This window comes from Bidens hawaiensis, unplaced genomic scaffold, assembly GCF_021521415.1.
Source record: "Bidens hawaiensis isolate Kalapana, Puna unplaced genomic scaffold, B.hawaiensis_p1.1 tig00040539_1, whole genome shotgun sequence".
In the NCBI taxonomy this organism is placed as follows: domain Eukaryota; kingdom Viridiplantae; phylum Streptophyta; class Magnoliopsida; order Asterales; family Asteraceae; genus Bidens; species Bidens hawaiensis.
The window spans coordinates 19,236-37,988 of NW_027497147.1; positions in this window are offsets into that span (position 1 = coordinate 19,236).

An 18,753-nucleotide genomic window follows, 5' to 3' on the forward strand; every position below is an offset into this window, starting at 1 on the left:
CCGATGTTTAACCCACAAGTAGTTAAGCGCCTTAATTTCACCAACCACATTATTAAGAATTATCAGATTACCCTCAAACACAAGAACATTCCGAGCACGCCAAACACACCATATCGTGGTCAAACAAACCGCATTAATGACCTTCGCTTTCCGCTTTGAAAAAGTCGAATACTGATGCATCTCCAGCATATCTCTAATTGCGAAGGCGTATATAGATGGGTACTTACACCAAGTTGAAATAACCCTCCAAACAAGTTGAGCGAAACGACATGAGATCATTAAATGTTCAACCGACTCTACCTCCTCTTCACAAATTGGACACACCGCCGAAGACACCGCAATACCTCTTTTCAATAACTCAAACCAAACTGGAATACGCTTCATCCACTCTCCAAGCATGAATGCCAATCTTGCTTGGGACACAATTATTCCATTCCATTACACAATTACCCATTGCGCCACCATGATCGACCATGCCGTTCTTCAAACTTTTAACCGAGAACCCGCTATCTTCTTCTAAACTCCAAATAAACCGGTCCGATCCGACCACCAAAATCACTTATCAGCATTCTAGTATTAATTCACCTACCTCCTCTTGTCCCAGCGGTTGTCGACACCAACCCCACCGTCCACAAATTTCATTCTCATACATTAATAACCTATCACTTACTCTACACCCCTTCCTAGTCTCAAGAGCTAACAAAAGTGGAAATCTAAAACAAAATGACACTCCACCCTTCCAGACATCAAACCAAAAAAGAGTATTCACTCCATCTTTAACATTATTTTTAATCATCCTAGTCAGATCTAGACCACAAGAAAGAAGTTCCCTATTAATGTTTACAATTTGCTTCCATGGACCTGGAATAGACATTTTCACCGGAATAAATGACCACGACCTTTTTGAGTGGTGAATCGCCCATACAATTTTCCTCCATAATTCATCCTTTGCATTTTTAAATTTCCATCACCATTCTGCAAGCAAGGCTAAGTTGGTTTCTTTAAGAGACCCAAGACCGATTCCACCTTGGCATACCGGCGCAACTACCCGCTTCTAAGGCACCCAATTGATTTTAGAAACCTCCTTCGTTACACCCCAAAAAAACCTCCTAACCCTTTCAAGCTTCTCAATGACCCCATCCGGTGCTTTAAATAAGGAAAAGTAATATGTCGGGAGAGAATTAAGAACCAATCTTATAATTGTTATCCTTCCGCCAATGGACATTTTTTTTATTTCCATAAGGATAACCTTTTGCGAAACAACTCTACCACCGGGTCCCAAGAATCCACCAATTCATATTCTTATCGACTTGTAAACCCAAGTAATTAAACGGTAAAAAGTTGGTTCGACATCTAAGAAAATTCGCCATATCCAATCGCTCCAGTTCCTCAACTGGAATCCCATATAGAAAACTTTTTGGCAAATTGATTCTAAGGCCCAACGCAAGATAAAAACATTGCAAAATACGCCTCAAATTTAAAACGTTTTCCTTATCCCATTCTCCAACAAACACCACGTCATCCGCATAAAGAAAATGAGACACCATAGGACCCCCACCCCGCAACACATCCCCTTATAAAGCCCCACTCGACTCGCTCTTTTCGTTATACCGGTAAGCGCCTCCATCGCCAGGACAAAGAGAAAAGGAGAGAGAGGGTCACCTTGGCGTAGCCCTCTCGAACAGTCGAACTCTGGTGTTGGTGAGCCATTTACAAGAACCGAAGCCCTCCTTCCCTCCAAAATCGCCCGAATCCAACCCCTCCATTTACACGGAAAATTGATTTGCTCTAAGACCGACAACAAAAAACCCCAATTTAAGGAATCATAGGTCTTTTCTATTCCAGATCGGTCACCTGCCTTTTTTGCGTTTCAAGATTATTATACAACAATTAATTAATAAATAAGATAAAATTTAAGACTAAGGCCTGTTTGTTTTGTGTCTGAAAGAAACCATTCAAATATCTAGGTCTTATCTCTAAGATACAGACATATGAATGGCTGAATGACCTCTTTCTCATTCAGCCAAAAATATCTCTGAATGAGAAAATTGCCATGGTAACCCTTCTCTTCCTCCTCCTCCTTTCTCCTCTGTAGGTGTCGAAGCATGAAATGAATCTGACCTGATCCATGACGATGTTCCCACGGATTTTCGAGATGAACGAACCACGTCTTGATCTTCTTCTCCGGTTGCTTGAGACCTGCAATGGCTTTTCGGGGGTGTGGAGGTGACTGCTAAGAAATCCTGAGGATCTCTTGTTTACAGACACAAAAATATGGTGGTGGCTCTTATTGAGCATGACCCTCTAACAAGGAGGTGGAGACCTCCTTATATAGAGAGCCTCATGGCCACCATCATGGTACCCTAATGGGCCTAGCCCAGTTAGGGTTACCTCCACAAAACCCCCTCAGCCCAATAACATTGTATTAGTCCATATAATAAAATAAGCCAAACATAATAAATTTAGGGTCGTAAAACCGGGTTTAGTACCATACCCCTACAAGCCCCCCAAGTCCAGTGTTGCTCCTAGGCGTGCAAGCGTTTAGGTGGAGCGCTGGACTTTATAAGGTGTGTTAGGACATGAGGCGGTTTTTTCCCTTTTCTTCGGCCTTGTCTTTATTGTCTTTGAGTTTTGGGAGGTTTTCTCCATGATGGTGACATGTTGTGATCTTTATGATAATGATGGTGCACTGGCATGAATAAGATATATCATGCATCATAACATTAGTGGCGCGAGGCCTGATAAAATATAGAGCGCGCATCTCGATAATGATGCTTAATAGTTTGCGCGCGAGGTAGCTTACGAGCTATAAGAATAATGAAGCTTGCTCGCGAGGCGACTTACGAGCTATAAAAATAATGAAGCTTGCGCGCGAGGCGACTTACGAGCTATAAAATAATGAAGCTTGCGCGCGAGGCGACTTACGAGCTATAAAATAATGAAGCTTGCGCGCAATGTCGACTTACGATAGTGGCGCGAGGCCTGATAAAAGATAGAGCGCGCATCTCGATAATAATGCTTAATAGTTTGCGCGCAGGGTAGCTTATGAGCTATAAGAATAATGAAGCCTGCGCGCGAGGCGACTTACGAGCTATAAAAATAATGAAGCTTGCGCGCGTTGCGGCTTATGAGCTATAATATGACGATAATGACTGGCCCACAAGGGCCTCTTCTACGCAGGATGACTATCCCAGCTTGTTTTCAAAATAATAATGGAGGCGCAATCGGCCAGATAATAATAATGTCATATGTGCTTGTTCGACTCGTAGCCGAACCTGCAAAAACATATCAAATTAGCGCGTGGCCGTTTGGGATATTATTAGGCTCCCGACCTAAGATTCGGATGTCTTCCATCGCGATAATGTAGTGGTGGTATACCACGATAGTCCCCTAGTTCATTGCTGCTAAATAAGGTTGTCCTTATCCTGATTTGGGATTAGACTATTCTCATTTGTTGTGTCGCTTACGCATAGGTTTTGGCTTTGTGTCATGCGCAGATGTTTCATGCGCTTGCGGATAGGCTTTGGCTTTGTGTCATGCGCCACGCGCAGATGTTGCATGCGCGTGCGCGTAGGCTGTGTCATGCGCCATGCGCAGATGTTGCGTGCGCTGATGTGATATGCGTGAGCATGTGATGCGTAAGCATATGTAATATGCGTGAGCATATGTGATGTGTGAGCATATGTGGTGCATGAGCATGTGATATGCGACTGTGCTCAAGCATCATGGCGGTGCGCATGTAGAATGGCGGAATGGTTGATCCGCGGTGGCGCGCATGTGACGTGGCTTGTGTTAATAGGTTTAATTATGACGGCGTGTTGAGCGGAGCGGAGCCGCGTTCGGTCGTGTATTCGGCGCGAAGCCGTATGGGTTTATGAGGATTCGCAACCTTTAAGTTTTGCGCGCGGCCGATGGCCGTATGGGTTTGAGGATTCCCAACCTTTAAGTTTGGCGCATGGCCTTATGGGTTTATGAGGATTCCCAACCTTTAAGTTTGGCGCGTGGCCTTATGGGTTTATGAGGATTCCCAACCTTTAAGTTTGGCGCATGGCCTTATGGGTTTATGAGGATTCCCAACCTTTAAGTTTGGCGCGTGGCCTTATGGGTTTATGAGGATTCCCAACCTTTAAGTTTGGCACTTGGCCTTATGGGTTTATGAGGATTCCCAACCTTTAAGTTTGGCGCGTGGCCTTATGGGTTTATGAGGATTCCCAACCTTTAAGTTTGGCGCTTGGCCTTATGGGTTTATGAGGATTCCCAACCTTTAAGTTTGGCGCTTGGCCTTATGGGTTTATGAGGATTCCCAACTTTTTAAGTTTGGCGCGAGGCCTTATGGGTTTATGAGGATTCCCAACCTTTAAATTTGGTGCTTGGCCTTATGGGTTTATGAGGATTCCCAACCTTTAATTTTGGCGCGTGGCCTTATGGGTTTATGAGAATTCCCAACCTTTAAGTTTGGCGCGTGGCCTTATGTGCGCATGCACGGCGACGGAGTGGTGACTCACGGGCGCGCGTGCATGGCGGAGAGTTGCGCACACGCATGGTAGAGGGTTGCGCGCACCTGCATAGCGTTGGAGACTTTTACGTAAAACCAAAAGCATTGAGTCGTCTTTCGAACTCACGTGGTGGTTCTCGCGGTGTTTTCCACGGGCACTCACGCATGTCGGCGGAATGGTGACCCGCTGGCGAGCATGCGTGGTGGCAGTCTTCTACGCAAAACCCACATGGTGGAGGTCTTTTGCTCGAAACCCACATGGTGGTTCCCGCGGTGGCACATGCATGGCTGCAGAGTGAGAATCCGCGGGCGCGCGTGCATGGCGGCGGAAGTCTGGTAATTTTTGGATCTACAATTTGAGAGTTAGATCTGTAATTTTAAACCTAAAATCCAGGTCAGTAATCTAGATCTAGATCTGTAAATCAGATCTAGATAGATCTGAAGCTCGTAGCGGAGAGAATTTAAAACCATCACAGATCCGGAGGCTTGATCATCCGAATCAGGTAGTTTCTTTTTTGCACAGATCTGGAAGCCTCTTTTAGATCTATAGATCTTTTTGAGCTTTAATAGAACAAGCCTTGAAGCCTTTTTCTGTAAACTTCCAGATCTGGGTTTTTCCTGGGAGAGATCTGATAGCCGAGACGAAAATCGAAGGGTAGTTCGTTGCCGTCCCATGGATGGCGCCAATGTCGAAGCATGAAATGAATCTGACCTGATCCATGACGATGTTCCCACGGATTTTCGAGATGAACGAACCACGTCTTGATCTTCTTCTCCGGTTGCTTGAGACCTGCAATGGCTTTTCGGGGGTGTGGAGGTGACTGCTAAGAAATCCTGAGGATCTCTTGTTTACAGACACAAAAATATGGTGTTGGCTCTTATTGAGCATGACCCTCTAACAAGGAGGTGGAGACCTCCTTATATAGAGAGCCTCATGGCCACCATCATGGTACCCTAATGGGCCTAGCCCAGTTAGGGTTACCTCCACAAAACCCCCTCAGCCCAATAACATTGTATTAGTCCATATAATAAAATAAGCCAAACATAATAAATTTAGGGTCGTAAAACCGGGTTTAGTACCATACCCCTACAGTAGTTATTCACGCACACCACCACAATCATCCTCGCTCTCGAATTCTACCCGATACAAAGCATTTCCAGGTACAATTAATTATGTTTCATAATCTACTTTTGCACTTCTATTTCCCTACCTCCTGGCCATTCTTGATTTTTCTGCTCTTAGGGTTCGAACGCCTAGGTTGTGAATGAGTTAGGGTTTGTGAACGAATTAGGTATTCTGCTCTTAGTGTTCCGATTATATTACAAATCAATCAACATCTATAAATCTATGAGGTTGTGAACTAATTAGATATTTATGTTCTTATTATAGTTTGGTTTAATTTGGTTGAACGTATTCAGTAAATTGCTTGTTCAAAACGACTCATTGATAATAGTTTTATATTTATTCTAATAGCATGTTGTGCAGTGTACACACAAGCTGTTTGATTATTTGCTTGAACCAAAATGTGACGAAATTGACGTTAATTTCTGATGCAAAATGTGATGACTTTTATATGATCATGATAACTTAATCATGTTTGTTTAAGAAAACGTACCCACTTTTGGACCTATAGTTATTTCTTTTATTTAAATGTTGATTTCAATAATGTTCGATAAGAAGTATTGTAAATTTTAATTAGGTTTTAACCCATTCCCATAATAGCTAAGTTTTTCATGGCCCGTTTAAGATAAAAGAAACACGGCCTAAATCGATTCATCCATAAGTGATTGGTCCAAAATCGCCACTTTCTACTTATTTGTAATGCATAATGGTATAGTTGTTGGTTACGGGCTTGGTATCCTTCTTCAGGTTTGGACCCCTACAAGCAGGAAGAGTTCTTGTAGGTAATCAGTTTTAGTTCATATTTCATCACTGTCTTTGATTAAGGAAAGTTACCAACAACTTCACTTTTGTTTTCTTTTTTGTTTGTTTGTGAACTTTATGTTTTTGGAAGTTTAATGAAAGCCTTATTTAAACTTGTAGTTGGATCCTGAGCTTGAATTTGATCGTGAAGTTCATCCACTTGGTCTGCTTCCCAATGCTAGAATTGTAGTTGGCATTACCCAAAGACTATCATTTTCTACATGCATAGAGTTTCCATGTTTTGAGCCATCTCCTTAAGCTCAAACAATATTACATTGTCTACTTTGCCATCTTCTTCAGGTATGTCAAGTGTATCTAAATTTTATTTATTTATTTTTTGGGTACTCATTTATCTCACAACATTAAGGTTTTTATAACATGCCTCTGTCCACTGATCACGTGTTGGCTCGTTCGCAAGGTATGTTATAAAAATCAATTTAATTGATGAATTGATAAATTTATTTTGTTCATCTCAAACGGGCCAAATGAGTAAATACAATAATAGATTACAAGGAAATGTGTCAAATGGTTAATTTATGAGCTCATGTTTGTAAGCTCATAAATACAATATACGCCAGTTTTCTTGAATAGCTTAACATTATTTGTTAATTTGTTTTTCTTTGCGTTAATATTGCCACTGACCCTCTACTATTGGTTAAAGTATTTTTTGGGTAGTGATTTGTTTATATTCACTAAAATACAAAGCAGACACTAAAACCAAGTACTGTTAATTAAATATTATTAAGCAGGTTCAATCAAAAGTGAAAAACCGTCTGCAATTGAACCCCGTCGAACCAACAATAACTCTTGTATATGTACATGTACAGGTATATGCACACAAATCACTAAATATACAAACTCACGCATCCATAAATAACAGCAAACTCGATGAACATGCGAAGTTATGGTAACAAAAGCTTATTTGTTTATGATCAAAAGCTTAGAATCAATGAACTAGCTAATTTTGATGTCATTGATGATTTATTGTAGGTTTATCGAGAATAGAGGCTAAGAGACAAGGAAAGATAAAGGCGTGTAATTGTTGAAACAACTCAGTTTTTAAGATAATTTTGGTTGTATTAAAATACGTGTTATGTTTGTCCGAATATAGCTTAAGTTGTGTTTGATGTTTATGGGTTTTGTACTTGTATGTATTATTAAGTTATTTGTGTCAATGTTTTGTTGAGCTATTTTTAAGATGTATTTGGGTTGATTATAATAAAAGTTTGCTTTAAGATGTATTTTAGTTTGTTATAATGAAAGTTTGGTCACTTGGTACAATTATTATGCGCTCTGACTAAATAAATATATTTCATTTAGCACAAAATAGTTCAAAGGGGTAAAATAGTCATTCTGCACAATCATTTAGATGTCCAACCAAACAACACCTACTGGTTAAGCACTTAATGGCTCAGAGCCTCTTAATAATTCAAACCTCTTAAAGATTCGGCACTTAATGGTCAGCACTTGCTAAACAGCCTCTAACACTTACGTCACACCCGACCAAAGGCGGTGGAACATGCCGGGGTGCAACGTTGATTGTACAAATACACAAGACACTATTTAAAGTGACAATATTTAATTAACTCATATTTATTTCATAAATCAATAAGCAACACATCTCGTTCAATAGAAAAGAAAATCGTAATAGCGGTGAGACTCGTATACGCGATGAAATATGTAAGTCAGGTATCATGTATAATAGAATAAAATTGAGAATGAAGCCTTAAGTAAAGCCATTCAAGTGTTTCCAAGAAAAAGTACATAATAACAAGCATCGCGGTAGCGCATAGCTAGAGAAACATTTAAATCATTACCAAATGTGAATCTTGTAAGCCAAATTGTTAAAGGAATTTGTATACATGAAGCGGTTGCGATGAAAAATATTTATGAAATAATGCTTACGATAATAAGAGGTAATAGTTTGCGTAAATCGTTATTGAACAAAAATCATGTCACAATACGAATTATAAAGCATTTATAAATGCGTCCCAAAAAGATTTGCAAAGCCATGGTCATTGAGTTTATGCAAGATGGTGAAAATTGTAATTTGTTATTGAATCAACCTCGCGTTCAACATTCAAAATGAAACCTCGTATTTATAAAGTTTTTATGAGATTTATCACCTTAGGTGACAATATTTAAAATCTTGAAATCACACATATAATCGTTTAATAACCTTTGAAAACGATTATATGAAGCCTTAAGTAAAGCCATTCAAGTGTTTCCAAGAAAAAGTACATAATAACAAGCATCGCGGTAGCGCATAGCTAGAGAAACATTTAAATCATTACCAAATGTGAATCTTGTAAGCCAAATTGTTAAAGGAATTTGTATACATGAAGCGGTTGCGATGAAAAATATTTATGAAATAATGCTTACGATAATAAGAGGTAATAGTTTGCGTAAATCGTTATTGAACAAAAATCATGTCACAATACGAATTATAAAGCATTTATAAATGCGTCCCAAAAAGATTTGCAAAGCCATGGTCATTGAGTTTATGCAAGATGGTGAAAATTGTAATTTGTTATTGAATCAACCTCGCGTTCAACATTCAAAATGAAACCTCGTATTTATAAAGTTTTTATGAGATTTATCACCTTAGGTGACAATATTTAAAATCTTGAAATCACACATATAATCGTTTAATAACCTTTGAAAACAAATCCTCATAATAGAATTTTGTTGTCTTGACAATCTTAGATTTTTGAAAGATGATTTATAAGATTTGGACAATATGTAAATTGTTAATCTTGAAAGAGTTTATAACCTATAAGTGATTATTTAAACACATGAGGTTGCTATAAATACACTAGTTGTATATACATACATAAAAAAATTTAAGGGTAAAACGAAGCTTGCGTGCATAGGGAGGGGTTTTAGGCTTCGAACGGTGAACGGTTTGGAAATTTGGTGAAAAGTGAGCGTGTTTCGGTTGGCTTGGTAGTTGAGTTGTCTTGAGTTGGATTGATGGGGTTTGTTGAGTTTAGGTCGTTTGAGTGGGTTAGGCTTAGATGACTTGTGTGAGTAGTGATTGGGCTATTTGGATGAGGTTTGCTTATGTAAGGCCCCGTTACCGGTGCCCTATATTTGATGTTGGATTTACTCATAAACACAGTTCTAAATATCAGAGTTAATTAAAATTTTCGCGGAATAATATAAAACATCAACAGTTATTACAAACATTCATAATCTTGTCTTTAAAACATAACTTAAACATGTCTTTTAGTTCAAAACATTAACAAATAGATCTTCAGATGTCAGCTTCTTTATTCTACTTCCATGTGTCCCCGTTCAAGCCAGCTGTCTCATTCTACTCACCTGCGTGCATACTAAAAGTCAGCTACGCTGAGTGAGTTCTAGTTAATCACATAACATACAATACGTACACTTACCTTCAATTATGCATCCAAAGATACATAATAATTACGTTACTATTTTACTTTCATTACATAACTTTATACATACATACATACATACATACATACTTTATTACTTTCATACTATATATTTACTGTCCATTCTATCTCAGATATTATTAGGGTCTGATCCCTTCCTTTTCTATCTATGATATTATTAGGGTCTGATCCCGCTTTCCTTTGTCTATCTCAGAAATTATTAGGGTCTGATCCCTTTCTTGTCTATCTCAGATATTATTAGGGTCTGATCCCTCTTTACTTCTCTATCTCAGATATTATTAGGGTCTGATCCCTTACTTCTTCATCTTCGTACATTCTGTCTTTACATATCCATAACATACATAACATTATTTACTCTATCATACACATTCATACATATTTCTATCATACACATCCATCTATCATATACATATCTCCCTTGTCAATATGTGCAATATCCGAAGATCGTTCACGTACCGACAAGCTTTCGATCAAATTCAAGATATACATAATTAATATATAAATCATACATGGCATACACTTACCATTTAAAGTAAGTGTATTAACTATCACATCGAGTATGCACACAACCCCGAAAACATAACAAGGAAGTGGGGCTAGAAACTCACCTGAATGCGGTTACGTTCACCGTTAATAGTTATTCCCCTCTTGAGCTGTGCACGGATAACTGTATAATATTTACATGTATCAATTAACTATTACTATTCATATCGTATTTCTATCTTTATATAACCCACAACGAACAGAGGTCCGGGGTCAGCGCCCCTGGCAGCAGGGTTCTAGGGGCGGCAGCCCCTAGCTGGGTCCAAGGGGCAGAGCCTCTGGCTGGGGTTAAGCTGCCAGGTCAGCTTGGAAAAATTCTATGTTCGATAACTGTCTTAACACATTTCCATTAGTATTTTAATTTATTATTTAATTCGCTATCTCCTTCGCCATAACGAATTAAGCCTAATTCGTTAGCTAATTCGTTACTTTCATAATCTAGTTCGTTAACTGATTCGTCATCTAATCATCATCTGATTCGTCCTCTGATTCGTTAACTTATCATAACGAATTGGGAAAGTAACGAATCACTTGATTCGTTATCTTTTCATGGCGAACTAGTGGGTAACGAATCACTTGATTCGTTATCTTTGCATAACGAACTGGGTCATCTAATTCGTTATTTTGTCTTAACGAATGGTTGAACTAATTCGCTACCCGGATATAACGAATGGATTGGCTAATTCATTATCTTATCATAACGAACTGTATCCATCTTATCCAGACTTTGACTCAGGGTCAAAGTCAAAATTGCCACGAACACCCAAACAGTCAACAGACCCTCAGATATGCAAGTAACCCTTCAAATCATGACGAAATTACATGATTTTGGTACCGATAGACTCGCAATATCAGCGCTAACAAACCCTAATCATCAAATCCGTCTAACAACCACGTTTAGAAGGTTCAATTTATCCATGTCTAAACCCGGTTTCTAAATCAATGATTGACCCATCAATTGTTAACGTATTTTAGTGAGGTTTGTTTCTTTGGATTCGTCTTTAACATATTAATACAGATCTATGATTTCCCAAACCAATCCGAACCTAAACGAACGATTTCTAATCATAAACGTATCTTAAGTGAGTCAAACTACGAACACGAGCTGGTCTTTGATGTTGTTTTGGTTCGCCACGACGTTCCAGCACCAACATGCTCGGGTTTTTGCCTTCGGATCTTGGTTCAGGTTTGTGTGTTTTCCAAGGTGTAGACTATGGTGCATAGATGGATAGAAAATGGAAAGTTTTAGGGTTTAAGGGGGTATTTATACTCCCTTAAACCCATGGACCTAAGGTCCATTCCATCTTATGTTCCATCTTCCGTGTACAGTTTATTATCTAAACCGATAAACGACACAATATAGAATAAATGAAATTTATTTTATTCATATAACCAAAAGCAGGATGTTACAGCTTATTTGAGCTCGGGTTAAGTTGTCGGGTTGAATAAGTCGTCCTTGACTAGTTTGGATTGAATTTGGTCTATACATGTGTTTGCAAGGAGTGTTTGTGTTACTATTTTGATATCAACTCTATGGTTGGATGGAAACGGTGTGGCGACATGGTTGGTGATTTGACATAGCATGGGTCGAAGGATTGAGTCATAATTGGGTATACTTTGGCTGCATATGTTCAAGGCATTTGTGGCTGTGTTTGTCGGTGTCCTTGAAGTATTAGGATGATGAGTTTGATAGGTTTTCATGACGTAAAAGTGTCGGTATTTAGGGCTTTTGTTGGGTTGATTTTGTACATCTTGGGTTAGCTCGGGGTTCAAGTGGGTGAGGGTATAGCTTTGGTAGGTTAGGTTTCATTCATCTTGGGGAAATATTTGATTGTGTTACTTTTGAAATGTAGGGATGGTTTGATTTTAAGATGGTAGTCTGAGGTGGGATACGGGTGTTTGGGAAGCTCGTGTGTTAGTGCACGGTTTTGCGTCTTGAGTCTTTGTAATTATCGTTAACGTTTTTGTTTTATATTTTAATGTAATGTCTAGTTCGCTAAGCTTGTGTGGCGAACTAAGACTTAAGTTTATTACCTCCTGATTCGTTAGGGGATGTTAACGAATCAGGGGGTGATTCGTTAAGATATTTTGTTTATTAATGTATGTAACGAAGTAGTGTCTGGTTCACTAGGGAATGTTAGCGAACCAGACCTATCTTCTATATATAGTGAACACAGTTCACGTTTAATATAAGTTTTTGAGAGTTAATTAACAAAACCCTGTCCAAATCCTCTTTCGATCTTCATCCTAATATTATACGAACTACTGATATACATATACTGATAATACATATACATATATAACACTTAATCTAAAGTAATTATGAGCTAGATCTATTATTAAGGTATTAATCATATATACACAGATCCGAGAACTGTTATTGTTATTGGATTGATACACCAGGTTCCAACAAGTGGTATCAGAGTTTCGGGGCTCAATTATACTTGATTTGGTGTTTATTTAGAGTTTGAATGTTTAATTAATTTAAGATATCGATAGTGTTATGTTTTGGTTGAATTTGAATCAATTTATGGATAATTGATTGATTTATGGTTGGTTTGGATTGGATTTGAGGTGTTTTAAGTATTGGAAAGGTTTTGTGAATTGGAATTGAGGTTTGGATTGATTTTGGATTGATTCGGTATTGGTCTGGTTTGTGGCCGAAACAGGGTCGATGTTTTGGATAATTGAACTAGTAATTGGAGATAATCGGTTACGAGGTTTGGTGTATTGGATTCGCAATCACGTTACGAGTGTTTTGGTAGGTAATTTGTGAGTTTTGGTTAAGAATTGAGTTTGTATTACGGATTTTAGGCTTCTAGGTTTCTGGGTTTTGGTTTTCATCATTTCCAGATTTCTGGAAATCTTCTTTGAAGATTTGAAGATGAATATGATTCGTTATCATTTTTTTGATGATTCGTTACATTATTCACTTTGATTCGTCATCACAGTTAGTCAATTCGTTATAAACTTCAAGTGATTCGCTAGCCAGTTCGCATCAATAGTTGATTTGTGTTATCTAATTCGTTATTTGAGTTAACTGATTCGTGTGACACGCGCCCACTTTGGGATTTGTGTCATAACAACCTTTGCCACGTGGCATAAGGTGTCAGAGTTTGTTACAAACCGTTGTAACAACATGATTCGTTATAGTTGATTCGCTAATCAACGGTAGCTAATTCGTTATCTATTTCGCTAAGTCTTTCTTAGTGATTCGCTACTAAATATTTTTTAATTCGTCAAGATTTCTTAATCAATTCGCTAGCTAGTTCGTTAGTCAATTCGTTAGTTTGACCTGATTCGTTGACTTTCTGATTCGTTAGTTTGGTTCATTAAACTCAATCTTGATTCGCTATCTGATTAATCTTAGCTTCGTTAAGATTTGATTCGTTACGCTACTGTTCACAGTTCGCTACAACTTTTTACAGTTCGTTACAATTCCCATTCGTTAATCTTATTCACTGGTTGATTCGTTACACCCTCAAATTTTGGAAACTTGTCAACAATGGCCGGTATGTATTCATTAGCGTCTCAAAACATGTTGATGCAACAAATGTTGCAACTTGATACCGAGATAGGTTCACAATCGAAATATCCAAGATTGATGAAGTTCAGTGACTTTGCCAAATGGGAACCTCGATTTCGTGCTCATCTAGGATCAGTTCATCCTGACTGCTCATATTGTTTAGATGAAGTTTATACTGTTCCTATGATTGGAGATGAGACTATCGGATTAAGACCTAAAGCTATATCTCAATACTCACAAGAAGAGAAGAAGGCACTAGAGATAGAGACGAAAGCATATTCTACTCTAACTATGGCTTTACCTGAAAATATATTTCACCAAGTGGGTAGTATTAAGATATGTGCTTCTTTGTTTCAACATATCCGAATGAGAAGTATGGGAAATACGGGTGAAAGCAAAAAGGTGAAGCTTAAGTTTCAATTCAGAAACTTTAACTTACTCAAAGGTGAAACGGTTGAAGAGATGACAACGAGATTCAATCACTTGATTGCTGAAATGGATAAAATGAAATTGGAAATTTCTAAGATTGATACTATTAAGAGTGCATTACCAAGTTCGTACTCTACTTTTCTAATGGTATTAAAAGAAAACAGCTATTTCAATGAAGACTTGACTGCAAGTGAGTTTTTACAAAAGATTGAAGCTCGTGAGTATGATCTCAAGTGTCAAAAGTCATCCAAGAAAAGTCAAGATCCTGCTTTTTATGGTGGTAGCAGACCTCTAAGTTCGACAATTTCACCGATCACTTCTTTTCTGCCACACAGAACGCAAGAGAGAATGAAACAACAATCTATAGTGATCCTAGATCATGTTTTTATACTGCTGGTAATTCTGGATCACCAAATGTTTATGTTGGTTCAGGAAGTTCGTCTTCAGCAAATCAATACTCATCACCTCCAAACGTTAATATGAAAGAAGCTGAACAAAACTTTGCCTTTCTATCCGCTTTCATGACGTCTTATGAAAATCTGGTTAGTAGCAAAATTGCCACTAGTGATTTAACTGATAAAGACTATGATCAGATTGATCCAGATGACTTAGAAATCATGGATTTAAAGTGGAACATGGCAATGATTGTTCGAAAGGTGAAAAGATTCATGCAAAGAACCGGAAAAGATCTTCTCGCTCTAAACAAGAAGTTGGGATTTGACAAGTTGAAAGTGAAATGTTACAATTGTCAAGAATTCGGTCATTTTGCAAAAGAATGTGACAAACCCGAAAAAGGAATATAATGGTCCTCGTGGTCAAAGTTCAAACTCTTCAACACCACGAGGTAATGATGCTGAGAAGAAACCATCAAGTTCCGGGTCACAAGCAATGTTAGCTAATGGAGATGATTGGTCACAACGATTATTGTGCAACGATAATCAAGCTAATTTGGCTTTGTTCGGGTTGACTCAAGATTTCCATGGAAGTGAGGTGTCTTCTGATAATGACTCTGGATCGGATTCTGATGATTCATGTGACAAGCCTACAACAGTCTTTGCATGCATGGCTAAGATAAACGAGGTTAGTCATTCTATTTCTGCTACATCATCTGTTAAAGTAAATTGTGTTGATTGTGAATCTAACAAACCTAAGTTAGAATCTTTGAAGAATCACAATGACAATTTAGTGAGAGAAATTGCTTCTCTAAAGGATACTTATCGACAATCTCTCGAATCTCAAATGAGATCTCGTGAAAAGATTGAAGCATTGTCGACAAGTAATCATGACCTCAAAGCTAGGTTATCTGTGAAAATGACAATTAATGACCACAAGTTTCAAGAAATTTTGAAACATCGTTCAAAGATAACCGAGCTTGAGAATGAGGTTCTTGAGTTAAAAAACAAATTGGATAAATTTCGAAATTCATCTTTTCTGTTGAATGAAATTATCGAAGTTTCTGGAAAACAAAAGGATTCGAAGAAAGGTATAGGTTTTGTTGAAATTCCACCACCATTTCACAATGATTATAAAATTAATCCTTTCGCTACAACTGAGGAAGATATTATTCTTAAAGAGCCAGTGATTTCAGAAAAATCTAAACCTAGTAAGTCTGAAACTGTTAAAACCCAATCTGTTTCTTAGAAACCTCATGTTCAAAGTAACAAAGTTTTTGTTGAATATGTTGACAAAGTTATCATTGAGGATGTGTTTGAACCGGAAATTATACACAAGAACAAGAACATTCCAAGTTCTAATCACATATTGTGTGAACCTCATGAATTTGAGGAGGCTGTGTATGGTTCGCACACAACTAAGATGAAACAAGATGTTTGTGTCAAATCGGTGAAGGCTAAGAAACCAGAAAAACCCAAAATTTCTGATGAGGATTTTCTACGTTTTATAAATCCTAATGCACTAAAACCATCATCTGCTCGTGTTTTTAAGTTAAAGGGGATGGATACTATGTTCACTGAGAAAGACATTCCAATAAGTATCATTAAACCTGAACTCATTGAGAGTGTGTTTTACAACGAAACCTCCAAGGTTCGTGAACTTGAACGTCAATATGCTCATGAGAAAACATCAACTTCATCTGACACGTTGACTAAAGCAAAACAAGTTTTAAAACAAGCTAAGAAAAATAACTTTGTGAAATCAACTGGGACAGATACGTTGAAAAGTTTTTCGAACTGTTCTAATTTAGATTTTTACTTGAAAAAGAAATCTGAATTATCTGATGATTTTGCTAAAAGCATGACTAAAAATGTGAGTCATCAGTCATCATTTGTGTCACATGTTCCAACAAATTCTCAACATCATCATGTTGACATGCGAAGTTGTTTTCTTTGTGGTCAACAAGGTCATGTAGTAAGAAATTGTGGCCAGAAGAACTATCAGAATCTTCATCCTTTTATCAAGGACCATTCCAAACCGGTTCCATTGGTAAAGGAGATTCTGAAACGACCTGTGTCGTGTGCTGATGATACTCATATTATGTTTTCGAATGTACATCCTCGAAAAGTTGTTCATGTGAATGAAACTCATGGTTCCGTTAAACCTAAGTTTATTCCTACTGAACCATTACGAAAAAATATTAATTCAAATGTGGTTCAAGCTGCTTATCTAAGACGAAAGTCGAAGACACCTATAACTTATTCTCAAGTTGCTGAACAACATTTGAATGCAACTAAAGTTAATTTTTCTCAAGGAAACCAAAAGGTGCCCAAGACCGAGGCCTGGGCTGCCTTTTTGAACTAATCATTTTCTTTTGTGTGTAGGGTACATCCAAGACAATTTCTGGTGAAAACTGGATCATGGATAGTGGATGTTCTCGTCATATTACTGGGAATCTCAACCTCCTAACAAATGTGAGAAATATTCATGGGGGTTATGTGGCGTTTGCTGGGAATTCTGGGGGTATGATTACACAAGAGGGTGATGTGTCAAATGGGAAGATTACTTTTGAGAAGGTTAACTATTGTGATAAAGTGGATTATAACTTATTGAGTGTGTCGCAAATCTGTGATACGCAATACACGACAATATTTACAAATAAAGAATATCTGATTTTGAAACCGGGTTACGTGATTCCCGAGGACATGGTTGTCATGCGACCCCCTCGATCAAATGATATTTATGTCTTGAATATGAATTCTAAAGTATCTACATCAATCGAAACGTGTTTTGTCTCGAAAGCAACCGAGAAAGACTCAGTGCTTTGGCATCGAAGAATGGGTCACATACATGTTCGAAAGATGAATTATTTAATGGCAAATGATCTAGTAGAGGGGGTGTCGTTAAAGAATTTTAAGTTATCTGATCACTGTGTTGCTTGAAAAAGAGGGAAACAGAAGAAGAAATCGCACATATCTAAGTTATTAAATTCTATTGATACTCCACTTGAACGACTTCATATGGATTTATTCGGTCCAGTGAATTGTGCGAGTATTTCTGGAGATTGGTATTGCCTAGTTGTTACAGATGAGTATTCACGATATTCATGGGTTTTATTTATGAGTTCAAAAGATCAAACACCGGGTCTCGTTCAAAATCTTATCACTAAGATCGAATCACTTTACAAACTGAAAGTGAGGAAAATTCAAAGTGACAATGGTACTGAATTTAAAAATACTGTATTGGATTTATTTTGTGTCTAAAAAGGAATTCATCGAGAATACAGTGCCCCATATGTACCACAACAGAACGGTGTAGCTGAAAGAAAGAATAGAAAGTTGATTGAAGATGCTAGAACGATGCTTGCTGATTTAAAACTTCCTGTCCAGTTTTTGAATGAGGCGGTGAATACGGCCTGTTATACACTCAATTGAGTTCTAACTGTTAAACGACTCAAGAAGACCAGTTATGAATTATTGAATAATCGTAAACCTAATTTAAAGTACTTGGAACCATTTGGGTGTCCGTGTACTATGTTGAAAAAGGATGTCGGAAAGTTTGATGAAAAAGCCATTGAGGGTTATTTCTTGGGGTATGCGTCTCCTAAGAAAAGAGTGTTCAACTTTACGTCCGGTTGTGTTGAAGAATGGTACCATGTGGACTGTCAAAAGTACACTACTCCTTCCCAAGGAAAAGGTCCCAACTGGATGCTTGACTACGATGGCTTATTTAATTCATTTACTCCAACAACCGATCATCCAGATGAAGATTTAGTTCGTGCTTATTTTGAAGAACATTTGGAAATTCCAAGGTTTGCCAGTTCAAATGATGTTGAAGCTCCAATTGCTACTCCAACTGAAGAATCTGATAATGAGTCTCCTGTTACTTATGATAATGCTTCTACTTCATCTGATGATAATGCAGTTGTGGATCAAGTTATTGAACTTGACAATGATGTTTCATCTCCTGAATTGGGTGAACATTACACTAATTTATTTGAAAATGTTGCTGTTTCTGAAAA